Raw genomic sequence first — 14,581 nt, 5'->3', positions numbered from 1 at the left:
ATGAAATCGGCAGGGAGAAGTTTCCATTGTCCCGCCTCCAGCGCGAGCTTCTTAGCTCCCTCAACACTACGCAGTCTTTTGGGCTTCGAGCGTGCACGTACAGCCGAAGCACGGAGGAAGGAAGCGAGCGCGTATACCGGAGGCCGAGCGTTCAAGAAAGACGCCCTGGCCTCCTCATCTTGTCAGCGACCATGATAGAAGTGAACATCTTCTCACCTCGAGTCGTGTTCAAGGCAGCTCTAGAAGGTCGGTTGAGTGTCGTTTTGACGTGCACATTGGTATCCAATTCAAAGGGCTGGCGTCCAACTCGTCATGGGGACATCTGGAACCAGAGATCTGGAAGAAGACGCAAGAGTCTGAGTCAGGAAGCTCGTGTTCTCTGCATTTTAGACGAGAACACACAAATCTGATGTCAAACTCTCAACATCTCGGCAGTGCGATTAAAAAAAACTGCACGTTGGACATATTCGCTAAACTGCACCGGCAAAGGTTTTGTACAGTTATCGTAATGTCCAGAAAGTGAAACTCGGGTTCCCGGGGTACTTTTCGGTATTAGGATATATATAGGCAATGCACTAAAATACTGATTGAGATCAGGCTTTGTTATATCCTGAGGTTTCATAGACGACGTTCGTAGAAACATGTCATACTGTATAATCGGGGGCCAAGAAAGAAACGCAAGTCGTACACTCGCGTTCATGAGCACATATTCTCATCGATTCTCTTACGCTTGTTTGTTTCCAGTCGGTTGCAACCTCCAGTGAGACTAATCCTTTTAACCAGAAAAAATATATTTTTTTATGGCTATTTAGGATTGCAGCGAAATGAAAACGTGCAAAAATTAGACCGGCGCACGAGAAAATTCAACACGTAAAGAAAGAACAAAAGCAGTGCGATTCGCCCTAAACTTTTGAGAGGAGAACCAGTTGAGCGTCACCCGCTAAAAGCATCCCCTCCTACTACTGTGTAACGACTGGCGCATGCCCACGCGCTGCAATAATAATCGAAGCAAACGAACGAACAGCTGCGCGTTTCCATCAGCGAGGCCAATCAGCGTAACGAATACGTCCTCGGGCCTACAGCGCCATTTGGCTAATTGGAACGCTTAGGCGGGGGGCCAGCTTTTAATCCAGACATAAAAACAAGAAAAGTAAAAAGCTTTAGGTGTGTATGAAAATCGGACTTGGCAAGCGTTATGCTCGTTCAAGGACAGCCACAAACCGACGGAATCGGTACTTCCGTCGGAAATTTATCGGAGAAAGAGTAAAAAATGGAGAAAAAACAAACGAATTCCGATTCCCCGCAATGAAGACAAGACTCACCCTCGACACTTGATTCGCGCACTATTGCGGGGCTAAGGATCGCTCGTAGAAAGAGTGTCTATCCGAGAAACCACCGGTTCTTGGATCTCCGCGTGCATCGCAGCGCTAATGCGAGCCGACGGTACAGCCTTGTGCCGCGAGACCTTGTGTAAACCGCCCAAACCAGATCGGCCTTGTCCGTTATACGAGCGTTAACTAGGTCGCGGCGCTGGTGGTAGCGGGTTGCGAGTCGTGACCGGGTGGCATCGCACGAGGTCGGTTGAGCCTTTTTATCCGAGCAGGTATATAGTGCCTTTTTATTTAAATTCCAACAAACATACTTTGAGACGCGCGGGGACTTGCTTGAAAGCTATATATGGGATATCTCTGTCCCAGATGGACGAAACTGCCCGGTGAGCATAAACTACCTCACGGATGAAATCCGTCGGAATCTCGAATTCGTCTTACCCTTGGCCTTCTAATTGTATATAAAGAACTATACTCGTTGTCGGGCATCAAGAGAAAGGGACGGTTTCCTCACTGTTCATACGCCGCGCGAAATAGTTCCTACGATTGGCGGAGGAAAAAGCGATGCTTTTGTCTTCTGAAACGTGTACATTTTGAAAAGGCAATAGATGCCTAATCAAAAATGCACCTACATATATCCTAATTCTTTACACAAAGGGGCCATTTGGTTATGCCAGGCCAGGAGACGGACCTTTTTTTTTTTTTTTTAACTACGGTTCTTGAGATAAAAAGGAGTATACTTCATATTGGTGCGGTAGGGACTATTACAGACTAAAACAAATAACGAAATTCCTAGTCAGTTCTTTGTATTTTACAGTTTTCGTTTTTGGGGTACATATCGCCAATTTGCATCCCGGAGCAATTTTACCTCACATTCGAATCGCTGTGGCAAAAAACAAACGGCTACGATCTGCGACATGATAAAACTAGCAGTGAGTACCTATGAACATAATAAGCTAGCTAGCAGTGGCGTATTCTTAAAAACGAAAAGAAAAAAAAAAGAAGTATGTTTGGCTGCACATTTGAAAAAAACGAAGACATTGAAATAAGTAAAGTCGATAAACAAACGTTTTCTTCGAACCTTCATTTGTTAGTATTATTTACCCACTTATTTAAAATAACTGGATATAAGTATTGAATACATTGTTTTTATCATCATATGGATAACCACTTAAATAAGTCACCTCCAGTTATGTCTTTGTGAACCTCCAGCTACGGTAGCTGGCCTCACCGCAACGTTTATATTGGATTAAGAATAAGATGTCGCAGAAAACATGCTTTACTATGATGTACCACCATATCGTTCTCAGTGCTTCTGAAATATACAGAAAATATCACCGACAGCTAAGGTGAAATACCAACTTTCATTCGTTGTGGTCGCCTCGAATATCAGAACGTGGTAATAATACTAATATTCATATATTTTCCAAATTTCGTACCTACCATTTATTATACAAGCAACGAGCATGTTCGTGTTTTTTTTTTTTTTTTTTCTTTTAGCTATTAGTGGAAACAGGCTAATAGCTTCTCTCAAAGATTCCGACAAATCAACTGCTCTTCGTAAAACAAGAGTTTTAGCAAATGGATTTCGATGGCTCGATAAAGCTTCAGGCGCGCGCTTCTAAGCGCATGCCTGGAAGTGGTAGCGCGAACACCTGATACTAAAGCATTTTAGTACGACAATTCTAAAATGGGGGTCCGCGAAGGCATTCTAGGGGTCCACATAGCCCTGCCTCATCAATCAAACCCGCCAATTATCGGTTCCCGGTTCGGTACGGTTGTGGTTGTAGTTGCGGTTTAGTTGCGTTTAGTCCGAATATTACGGTTTCGTTCCAGTTTTCGGTTCGGGTTCATTTCGACCCGAATCGAAGTCTATGTCGAGGGTTTTTAAGCGGAGACGGCATATTTGCCTATGTGGAACTTTCCATCTCGCAAAATGCGTCTTCGTTCTTCTGGTTATGCAAAACTACGATGTCAAGGCCCACCATGAAGTAGTTATAAGACAACCTAGAACGATTATATTTTATTGTTTTTTTTTTACGCCAAGCGCTCCGCGACTGTTGGTGATTTTCCTCGCGTGTTATCGAAACTACTTTCACGGCTTCATCTATAGGCTGCCAGGAGTTGTGAATATCTGATTCGCTCGAGGAGCCTGGCGAGCGATTCTGCCCTCGGAGCTTTCTGTTGTAGCCGCTGGGTGCCGTCGATTTCGCTGGAGTTGCCAATACACGTATAAAAACTTAATAATCTAACGAGTCAATACTTTCCAAGTAAACTTCGCTAGCGTTTGTTTCGATCGGCTTTCCGTTGGTTGTGCTTCATTACGGTTTGCATCAGTACGCCAAACAAACGCGACTTCCCAACAATTCACACTTGAAGTCAAGCACGCGCAACGCGGGAGCAACAAAAAAATAAAAATAAAGAAAGAAAAAGCGTGAACATTTTTGTTGCGAAAGAAACCAAACCGACGTCGGCGGCCCACCGGTCACACTTTCCGTTAGTCGGCCCGGACAAAAGATCCCTCCTGGGGCCCCGAAGAGAAGCAAGCGAGCCCCCCTCCGAGATGGGACCCCTCATCATCGTTCTCGAGCAACGCGAACCAAGGGGAGAAAACAAACAAAAAAACCTGCACGCAACCGTCCACAAAGATCCCCCCGGCAGGCAGGTAGGGCCGCCGTCCCCATGACCCCAAAAAATAAGAATAAAAACTACGACGGATGCCACTAGACCAGATTCTTCCTAACCAACGCTTCCGCGTGCACGGCCGTTATTGTGTTCGCGGACCTGAGTTTTGCCCCGTTCCAGGTACGCGGAAGGAAGCCCAAACAAAGGCTGTCGGAGAAAACGGGCCAGCCCTCCTTCGGGGTGCGCGCCCGTATATCAAGTGAGAGTGGGGTGGCTGCTTCGGCCACGAGGTCGCTGGCTCCCTAAACGGAAATCTCTCTCCCCATCCCGGTCTTCTTTCCGGGACAATGGCTCTCAAGAGCCGGCAACCCGTGAAGACCGGCTGAGGCACCCCCGGCCCGAAACTAGAACAAGGTCAAGCTCCTGCCTCCCCGAGTGCTTTCACCTCCGAGACTTTCTCGAGTCGGCTGGCCCTTTGGGGCAGGAGAGGGAGAGGGCAGAGAATGCGCGGGAAGCGAGGAAGAGCGAACGCCGGAAGAAAGTGTTTCTGCGAGCGGGAAACGTCGAAGGCAGCCGGATACTTTGGGTGGCTCCAGACGTTCCATCAGAAAAAAAAGGTGCAATCACCCCGTCACTGCAGTTCGATAAACAAACATAGGTAAATATGTTTCTTGAGAGAAAAAAAATAAAGGAAGAAGAACGGGCACAGATCACTTTCTGTGCCCGTGCACTTTCAAATGTGGGCACATATCAGTTTCAACGAAAAATCAACGTTTTTGATGAAAAAAAAAAAAAAAAAGAAGAGACAATGGACTAGTCAGCCAGAAACCCAGAAACAATGTTTGTCATGTTGCGTTGCCTTTTGCTTTGTATATACTTGTTACTCATTGTTTTGTAGTGTGCTTCTGTGGTTTCTCTCTTATTTCAAGTTTTAAATTACAATGAATATCACAAGTTCAGCTACTTTACGTTGCATTTTGAAAACGTAAACAAAAATAAAAACATATTTTCCAAATCGTAGAGGCGCACAATGCCGGTTTGAGGTTTGTTTGTGAAAGTTTCAGGTCGATTTTCTCAAAAACCCCATTTTTGTAAATTTTTATTTTTTATATAATTTTAGATATAATAGTCGACTACAAGGAAAAAAAACAGTCGATAAATGTAATATGTTGGTTGTATTTAAACCGCAATAGCGTGAAATGTGTGCTCTTTTTAGTCAAATGAGCACACAATTAACGCGATTGCGGCTCAAATAGAGGACTTCCAACCAAAATATTACATTTATCGATTGTTTTTCTTTTGTAGTCAACTAATAAATCTAAAAATATTTAAAGAATCAAAATTTACAAAAGGGGGGTTCTTGAGAAAATTTACCTCAAACTTTCAACATTTGTTATTTCTTACAACGTTTACGTGAAGGTAGTGGAGCGGCCATTGAACAGATCATAATGATATTATTATATGTATAACGGACTTGCTTTGGGCTTTTTTATAGAGCCAAAGAAAGAAATTTTACCTTATGGTACAGACAAAGTAATGACCAGTCAAAGTTGACCAAGAATCGCCGTGAGTGACGAATTTGACATCTTTTTTTTCTTTTTTTTAGAAAACGATCAAATTTCTAAAATTGTTTGAATATGTCAAGGTACTTATCAAATCAGAGGGAAAAGTTAAAAAGGTGTAGAGAAAACAATAGCGCCAGCAGAGGCTGTCAAACACGCGACCTGCGACGGCAGGCCAAAACACTAGTTTCTGCCACTGCGGCTTCTATGCTTCGTAACTTGAGAACAAAAAATCTGGTTTGCGCCCCCCTTCATTTAAGAAATGCCCCCAAAGCCTTTTTTTTTTTTTTTTTTTTTGTCAAAATTAAAAATCAGACTTTTTTAGACAGCCCGATTTGAGATGAAAACACCTTGCATGTGAAGTCATTCAAAGAGCGCTCCGTTGACCACCAGAGAAGAGGGGAAGAAGGATCCCCTTCTCATCAGAACCTTCTTCCGAGTCTCCCAGATTTGCCGAGACGTCGCTATTCTCCTCCCAAAAGATTCGAGAAGATTAACCCGTCACAAAAATTTCTACGAAAGCAGCGTCCCTCTGTCTCTCTCTCTTTTTTTTTTTTTTCCTTTTAGACAAAAGTACGCGACGTGACGCCAGTGCAAGCCATGTATCAACGACCTACCTTTGCGTATCTCTTTCTCTGTCAGCATGTATGCTAACGACTGTTATTTATTAAAAAAAAAATAATAACGATTTTGACATCTTTACCCTTCGAAGTGATATGAATAACGCAACCCACTGGTGCACAGAATGGCTTATGAAACTGAACATCTCTAAATGTAGGTCTACGAGAGTGTCCAGTCAAACTAAAACTTGTCCCCCTATACTACATTAACCATTTCACCCTATTTTCCGTTTCCTCCTCCTATAAATACCTCGGTGTTCATATAGTCAATGACCTTTCCTCGAATGTCCATGTTGAATTTGTCCCTGACAACACTAATCGCTTACTAGGTTTACTTCAAAATATATTTGTTTAAACCTAATTTTGTACGAAACTTTAATCCGTCTTAAACTTGAATATGCAGCCTTTATCTGGGACTCTGGAATCACCCTTGCGTCTGCTACTGAGTCAATTCACAATTGTTCTGTTCGTTTTCTTCTTTCAAACTCTCACCGCACGACTAGCGTCACTTCTATGAAAGCATCTTTATAATTGAGAAATCTCTCATCTCGCAGAAAAATCCGTAGTTTATCGAGAAAAGAGTCAAAGTACAGGCTAGCTGGTGGAAGTCAACCTGTCTGTTTTTTCTGTCACTTCTGCTCTTCAAAAAAAAACCCAGTCTCAGGGTAAACGACGAAATGGTTGCCGTAGTTTATGTTTATTTCACAGGATTTGTCACTCTAACCCGGCGCTACGTGGAACGTTGTTTTTGGAACCATCTTACATATTACCGCACATAGACCACCGACGAAAAATAGGCATCTCATATTATAGCACCTCTTTTTTTCAATGCTTCGTTTCTGCGACAGACATCAATTGACTGGAATCGCCATCCCTCAGCAACAGTCCCTATATAACTGGCGGCGCTAAATTTAAAACTGCAATTACTTTTTTCTTTTTTGTTAAATAATGTTTCTTAGCGATGTTCGTACTTTTTTTGTTGTTGTCAAGTTTGCGCATTTTTTGCGCTTCGTTCGTTCTTATAATTATGGGATTTTTTTTGTTGCTTTCTTCATTTTTGCATTGATGTATTTATTGCCTCTATCATTCATATTAATCTATTTTTGCCTCGCTTAGCGTTGCGTTCTTGTAGTTTTGAATAGCTAACCCACTTCTCTATGTAATGCCTTCGGGCCCTTCGAGTAGATACAATGAAATTAAATAAAATCCACCAGGTGCCAAAAGAAGCCATATAGTCCGAAGTAGGAAATTTTCAAGCGCCTTCATGCACAACTATTCGGAGGAATATTTAAATTCAAATTTCACTGAAATGCGATGGAGCGCCCGTACATCTCTCCTATTGGGTCTACAATAGAAGCCTGCTAGCTATAGAGAGTGCCGAAGTACGTTCAGCGACTGCGCCTTCTGATGCAGAACCGTCGACCTACCTGCACAAGGATACCCTCGACAAGCTGAACATCTATCCCTGTCGACACTCAGCGTTGTACGTGCACGTGTTCCTCAGACATGACGGCGTCAAAAAAGCCCTTACAATCTCCTTGCGACGGACCGTTTAAATTCCTATGCACGTAGCAACAAAAATGTGACGCTCCTATAGGGAATAGGAACAAAAAATTGTGGCATCGTTAGACCTGGTTAAACCTGCCCGCCTATAGACCCCGATTTTGTTCAATGGATATGACACCGCTTCAAAGGCCCCGTCACGTTAGATTCCAGCCGGACAACTCCCAGAGCACCAGATACACTAAACGACAATAGGCCACCTCAATCATGAAGGAGCTTGTTACCTCCGCGTCCTCATTAAAGGGAAGAAAAGGGGGGAGGGAAGGGGGTGGGGGTAAATAGTGTCTAAAAAGAAAGAACACCACGAGCACCAGAGCCGCATCGGCTCCAGATGCCTTCGAACGAAGCGGTTGTACAAATAGTGTCAATGAATCGTTATGTAAGAACACACCTCTGCACAGGTATACGCACCTGTGAAGGTTCGAGTTAATCCGCCGGAAAGATGAGGAGCCACTCCGTCGACAGTGCTGGTTAGTCCGTTTGGATGGCGCATACTCGTCGCGTAGTGACGACCTGATATTCCGGACGTCGGAATGCTGACTGGCGCCGGCCTTTCGAAACTCGTGGCGACGGTGCCTCATATCCCAGCGTTGCGTGACGAGCATGCACGGCTCGTTCAGCAAAAGACGGCATCCGTTGCAGTCGTCCCGTCCAAATCGGGCCCCTTATCGTTCGGCGATTCAGAGAGGCCGGTGGTCCTGCGAAAAGAGGTAGCGACACTTATGTACACTTCAAAGTGTTGCCAGGGTTTATATGAAATGTTCGCCAGCGACAGAGTGTTCAACAACGCATAATTTATTTTCGCCGAAAAAAAAAATATTGGGGTTGGGGGGAGACGTTGTGCATTTTTTCAATATTGTCGTTATCGCACTTTCCGAGGAGGAGAACCACCTTCTCGAGATAATATTTACCATTACAAACATTACGGGTTTTCTTTTTTTTTTTTTTTTTTTGCAGTTTTTTTTTTTACAGTTAACCTAGAGTTTCTCAACAAATACATGCTTTGTTTTTAAGTCCAGAAGCGCCTGACGCTACGAGCTGATAGGACCAGTCAGACAGCGTCAGAAACACATAATCATGGTGTTTGTTTCTATCATCGATGAACCAATCATAAACAGAAAAGGCCCCGTGACTTGCGATTTTGAAGCGCCCTGATTGGTTCCATTGGCTCGCACCGTCGCAGGCGACTGGACTTAAGCTTAAACGAAGTAGACAAGTAAACTAGTCGAGCCCAATATCGCCTTACATGTCCTTATCATTATCATTATTTCCTCCCCTACTCTTCCTTCTCACCATCGTCATACTTTGACAAGGTACTGAAACACAGAGAGAAAAAACGTCTTTCCGTTATTTTATTAATCCGTGTCACTAAATCTAAATTATTGTAAAAAAAACTCATTCCTAAACTTGCCAAGTTTTTTTTTTTTTTTTTTTGAAGGCATGTTGTGTATTCGCTGAGATACAGTTATATCCAACGATTAGACCCCATCGACGATGGGATACCATCAACGTGCCATACGATGCCACATGCCAGTGACACCATTATGAACAGCACTTTGAAACACTTCAATAACAATGGCACGAGGGATCCCATAGTGAAACCTTTAACCTACAATTAGTTTCAGTCCACATTTCGACCGCGCTTGATGAGAGAACGTCCTTTTTTATCGCCACCTAGATAAAAGCTTACAAAATGCATCAAAATTTCTTGTTCAGCAGTCCTTCGATCTCGCGTATAGGGAAACGAGTTCGAAGCACCCCGAGGGCATGCGGCAACTAAACTAGATCCAACCTCAATCCAATCCTTAAAAAAAAAAAAAAAAAAAATTTGCGATAACAGCAGCAGGTGTCCGAGCGCTGGCTTGCTTGAGCCCAGCGGGCACACGGGTATTCGCTCTTGCGCCACCCTCTTATAGCAACTGAGTTGAAGGCCGCGTAGGCGACACCCACGGTTAATCAAAGCCCGCTAGTAGTGGTCTCATGCGGCAACAAATCGCGCAAAGGTTGCTTGCGCGAGGAACACAATTATCGCTTGACGCGACACTAAATTCCAACTTCGCGTGAGCCAGCCAAATACCGTTATATCAGCCAAACACGTCAGTGTAGCAATTAAATTTGATTTTCATTCTTTTTTTTTCCCCTGCTAACACGTCACCTCGCACGGACTGGTAACACAAACCCGCCGTTGTAGGCCTTGCCATAACTGCAAAGTCGCGTTAATAAAAAAAAAAAAAAATGATTAAGTTTTGCATTTGTCTACTGAGTTTCTTCCCAAATGTAGCGTTAGCGGGTCGAACCAGACGCCAATGTTTCACGAAGAAACCGTTAGCTTATACAAAAGTGTTAAGCCATTTTCGTAAATAATGATGGCCGACAAAGTCCTACAATACATCGGGCTGAATGGCGCAAACTAGAACGGGCCCTATTCTCTCATTGAAAGGTTAAGAAAATCACTGAGAACTTTCGAATAAGATAACGTTTAGTTCTGAAACTTTGGCACCTGGGCCGGACCGCGAGCGATACATGTAGCCAGAGTCTGAGTTGAGAAATTCGTACTTCATTTTTACTGTAAAAAAAGAATATATATATATATATATATATATATTTCTTCTTGTTGAACTCTGCAAAGAGGAAACCGACTTTTAAGCATATTCAAAACTAAAAGCGTGAAGTTTATTATCATTTTTTTAGACAGTTCCTTTTTTTAGTTAACCTACAGTCGTTAACATATCAGAAGTAAAGTGTTCGAGTTCAATACTGCTTTACATGTCATTGTTATCAATATTTCCTCCTCCTCCCCCTTCTTGTCTTCGCCATCGTCATACTTCGAGAAAGTACAAGGGCGTCACGCGGAGTGCCGGCTCCGTTCCCGGAACAGGTAAGCGTAGTAAAAACAACTTTTAAATAAACCGCAAATTTTTTTTTCAGACGTTTTTTGATTATACCACTCTTAAGGTTAAGCGTCCACCCCTAATTTATATACATGGATTTCTTATTAACCCCGACTATCAGAAATAAGAATGACGTCTTTTAGACAGCCTTGTAAGGTATACCTACGGCCCTGGTTTGGGGTGAAACTCGTTGCCAACACTCTCTGCATTGTGCGGGTGGATATGTGTGCCGTCCACCATGAAGTGTGGGAAATGTATTGGAAGATCGCGTAGTACCCGAAAATACCCTCAAAAAACGTTACAAGCATTCATGAAAAAAAAAAAAAAAAAAACACGTGCCGTTGACAACAGCAGTCATCAAGTGGGCATGCCTCGCCGGGCATTGGTCAGTAACTTGGTGACTTACCAAACGCCACAAAACTTGAAAGGCAAAAATGGTCGTTCCTCTTTTTTTCTTTTTTTTACTTTCTAGGGTAGCTTTATGATTCGAAATATTTTACAGAAAAAATTGATGCGCATTCTTCCATCGGGCTCTTAATGAAACAACCAAGCAAAAACTGACGTGTAGCTATTCCGGGTCATAGCCGCACCCTGGGAGCTCTTGTCGTTGGAGAGGTGTGCGAACGTTCGAGACAGCTAATGCCGCCCAATTACGCGCGCACGATTACTATATCACGGTGAAATATACATTCGTCAACCTCCCCCCAATAGCATTCCAAAGACCGTAAAGGAACGCGAAATCGAGATAACAGGAGCAGAGTAGCGATTAGCTCCTCGACGCAGCCCACCTGCTCCACTCGGCATATATGATGCGTTTGCCAATAAAAATAGAGGCACGCTAATAAAAAAAGAAGAGCGAATCGAAAGAGAGGAACATCTGACGCTGCGTAGGAAAAGAGTGTCGAAGGCGCGCGATCATTGCAATGGAAGGGACGTCCTGGCGCTCAGTGGGAGAAGACAGCGACGACGTCCGCCTTCACGGTTCATTTCTACGCAGGAACGTCGCCGCATAGAAGCGCTCGTCTGCGAGCCCCCATCAATATTCCCGCCAAGCGTCAACGTATCCACGTCGCGACGTTGTTCAGTCTGGATATTTCATTGCTCGCATAATTTAAATTTGCCGACACTATCTCTCTCTCTTTTTTTTTTTTTTTTTTTTTTTCCTGCCCTGTGCTCTTTTTGATTTTGTGTGGTTTTCCTCTCAGAGAAGTTCGAGCACACCATATAAGAAAGGTCAACCAAAAGAATCGTATACAAAAATAAAAATAAAAGTGCTTTCATATTACAGACAGTGCCAATCCCCCGGGATATACGCTCAGGGTCACAACCCAGAAAACACCGATATAAAATCGCTCAACGGTGAATGGTGCCCACGATCAAAGCCACGTAATCTATGGCTTATCCATCGCAGTATACGACATAAAGATTCTGAACGATTCAAACACAGCCCAGCCTGCAAACGGTGGGAAAATATACCCTACTAATTAAAGCGTATCGGCGTATGAACGGAAACCGTTTATGGAACAATCAATACTGACATTGATAGAAAAAAAATTAATATGATAAAGCTTTCGGGGGTATAAAGAAAATCTCATACCGTTTATGCAGGAAAAACGCATCTCTGTATGACTCACTGAAACCACCGATAAACTTCGCATAACACCAGCACCATAAAGTAGCTCATTTTCCCGGTGGTATACTTTACGAGGCAAACAAACCGGACCATTCAGGATAATAATTCCCATGTTCTCCCGTCGACAGACACACTTCCTTACACGGTCGGTGCAAAGGCTTCCCACGTCCGCGCTGCACGCGATGCCACTCAGACCGCGTCCACGTGCAAGGTCAAGTCTTTTCCTTTCCGAATGTACATCCCGCTGAAAACGCCGTGTTCGAGGCTGTTCAACAAAACGAAAGGCCGAAAACGAGGCGTCAGAACGCAGGACGATTCGTGACCCCATCACCTCCTCAGCGGTCCTTGCCAGTCTGAACGCTCACCCGCAGTGCTACCACGGCCATGCGAGCGCATAACAACAACACGCGGAGGGCGACTGACCCTTTGCCGGCACTGACCGCACGCACGCACAGAGCAGCGTCAAAACCAAACACACACATAAAAACAAAAAAATAAAAAAAGACACAGCGATCGGGAGATCGCCGCCGACGATAGGACGCAAGGGGGGAGGCGGGGTACAGGACGACGGAGACCCAACAACAGTCTTTAACAAAATGACCGACAGGCCGGGAGCCCGCTTCACCCGGGGGCAGGAACCATTACACTAAACAGTCACGCTAGTTCGGGGCGCGGCCGCCTGCAAGGCAGCGTGTGCGAGGAAGAGGGGGCGAGCAGCGTCGGGCCACCTGGGATATTATGAAGACGTTATTCGGTCCCCCCAAAAAATCCATTAGGCCTTCCGACCGCAGCCATGTCCATGCCACTTTGAGCCTCGTACATTTGTACACAGTCGTGACTGGAAACGACGGTTAACAGTTCTTCAAAGGGGGGAGGGGGGCGACGACCGAGTCGTTTGATTTCTCAGGTAAACGGAAACTGTTCTGAGCCTCGCCGTACCTGTAGTACCAGGCAGCGGCTCCCTCACCGCGATTCTGCGAAGTACGCTCACAAGGTGTGTATACAAGTAGCGGAGGAGGCTGCTCCTGCGTGAGTTGCGCGTTAGGTCTGACTCGCTGGAGGAGCCTGAGAACTAGAAAACCCACTCGGAAAGGAGCTATTTCCTCGGGGTGTTCGAAAGACAAACGAGGGCCGAGACAGAAACAAAGATAGCGATGAGAGATGATGGGTCGTTTGCGAACAGTGGCGTATACGCTCGCTGTTCTCGATAGACGGTTAACTCCTTTTTAAACTGTTCGCAAAGGTGCGAATCGAACAGTGCAGGCTGCACGCCTGTTAACACAATTTCGCAATACAGAGCTCTTTTTTTTTTTTTTTTTCACGGAGAAGGGTTCGTAAAAACACGGAACCGCCGCACGAAATTATAAAAGAGCGACTTCAAAGGGTTATTAACGTTCCATTTCCTTAATCCAATAATTAAATATATATATAAAAAAAAAATCTGGATTGTTTTTACGAATATAGGCCTTGCCTGTTGAGTCGAGAGTCCGGCGTTCATCGAGTGGCAAAGGGATGCCCCATTATTCGCCATCTGTAACCACGTCGCGATTTCCGGTCAATTCCACAAAGCGAAGTCACGCGACTGGAAGGTCAGCTTCCGCGCTTCCCACGAGGTCGCTCAGCAGGGAAGCCCACCTCGGATTTATGCGGGTCAATAGCCTTCACTCTTTTCTTCCTCAAACGATCCGAAGCAGCGCCAAAAGTGCATCGTCACGGCGTGGTCGTCTTTCTCCGTTTTCTATCAACGGCTAAATCAATCACGCAATGAAGAAGAAAAAAAAAAGCGCAGGATTACGGCGCATTCATTTTGCGCGATGGGTTTAGTCGGCGGTAGCAAACGTGCAAAGACAACGACCGCCATGACGATGTACTTTTGGCGCTGCTTTATTGGCCGATCGCAACGTTGGCTGCGATCGCATTTTGTGTGAAACAGAGTGGGCTACTTAGAAAAGAAGTCTTCGGGAGTTACTACTTATATGGTACACGTTAATAGCTGTAGACGAATCGATTATCGAGTCTCTTGGCGCCAGCGGGACAACTCACATTTGGTTTTGGTAGGGTTATGACGTAGCCTCCTCTATTCTCACAAAGCCTGGCAGTTCGACGACAGAGCGATATACACCAACTCATGTTTACAAACAAACCGGAGCACCCGGAGCGCCCCTAGCGGACACCACCGGCGCCGCGCATGCGCGATGGGGGTGTGGGCAAGAACCTCGCCGTCGCCCATAAACAAACCATTGAAATGCGATGTTGTCGGCGTCGGTGTGAGTCCCCGCGCTCTTTTTGGCGTTGAAATTGTTGATTCTACGTCCTCTTAACGATGTCTGACTACTTGAGCAGCGTCAGCGAAATTACC

This window comes from Ixodes scapularis, unplaced genomic scaffold (genome assembly GCF_016920785.2).
Source record: "Ixodes scapularis isolate PalLabHiFi unplaced genomic scaffold, ASM1692078v2 PGA_scaffold0__279_contigs__length_252992795, whole genome shotgun sequence".
Lineage (NCBI taxonomy): Eukaryota > Metazoa > Arthropoda > Arachnida > Ixodida > Ixodidae > Ixodes > Ixodes scapularis.
The sequence above is the reverse complement of the archived record's forward strand: the minus strand, read 5'-3'. Positions refer to the sequence as shown.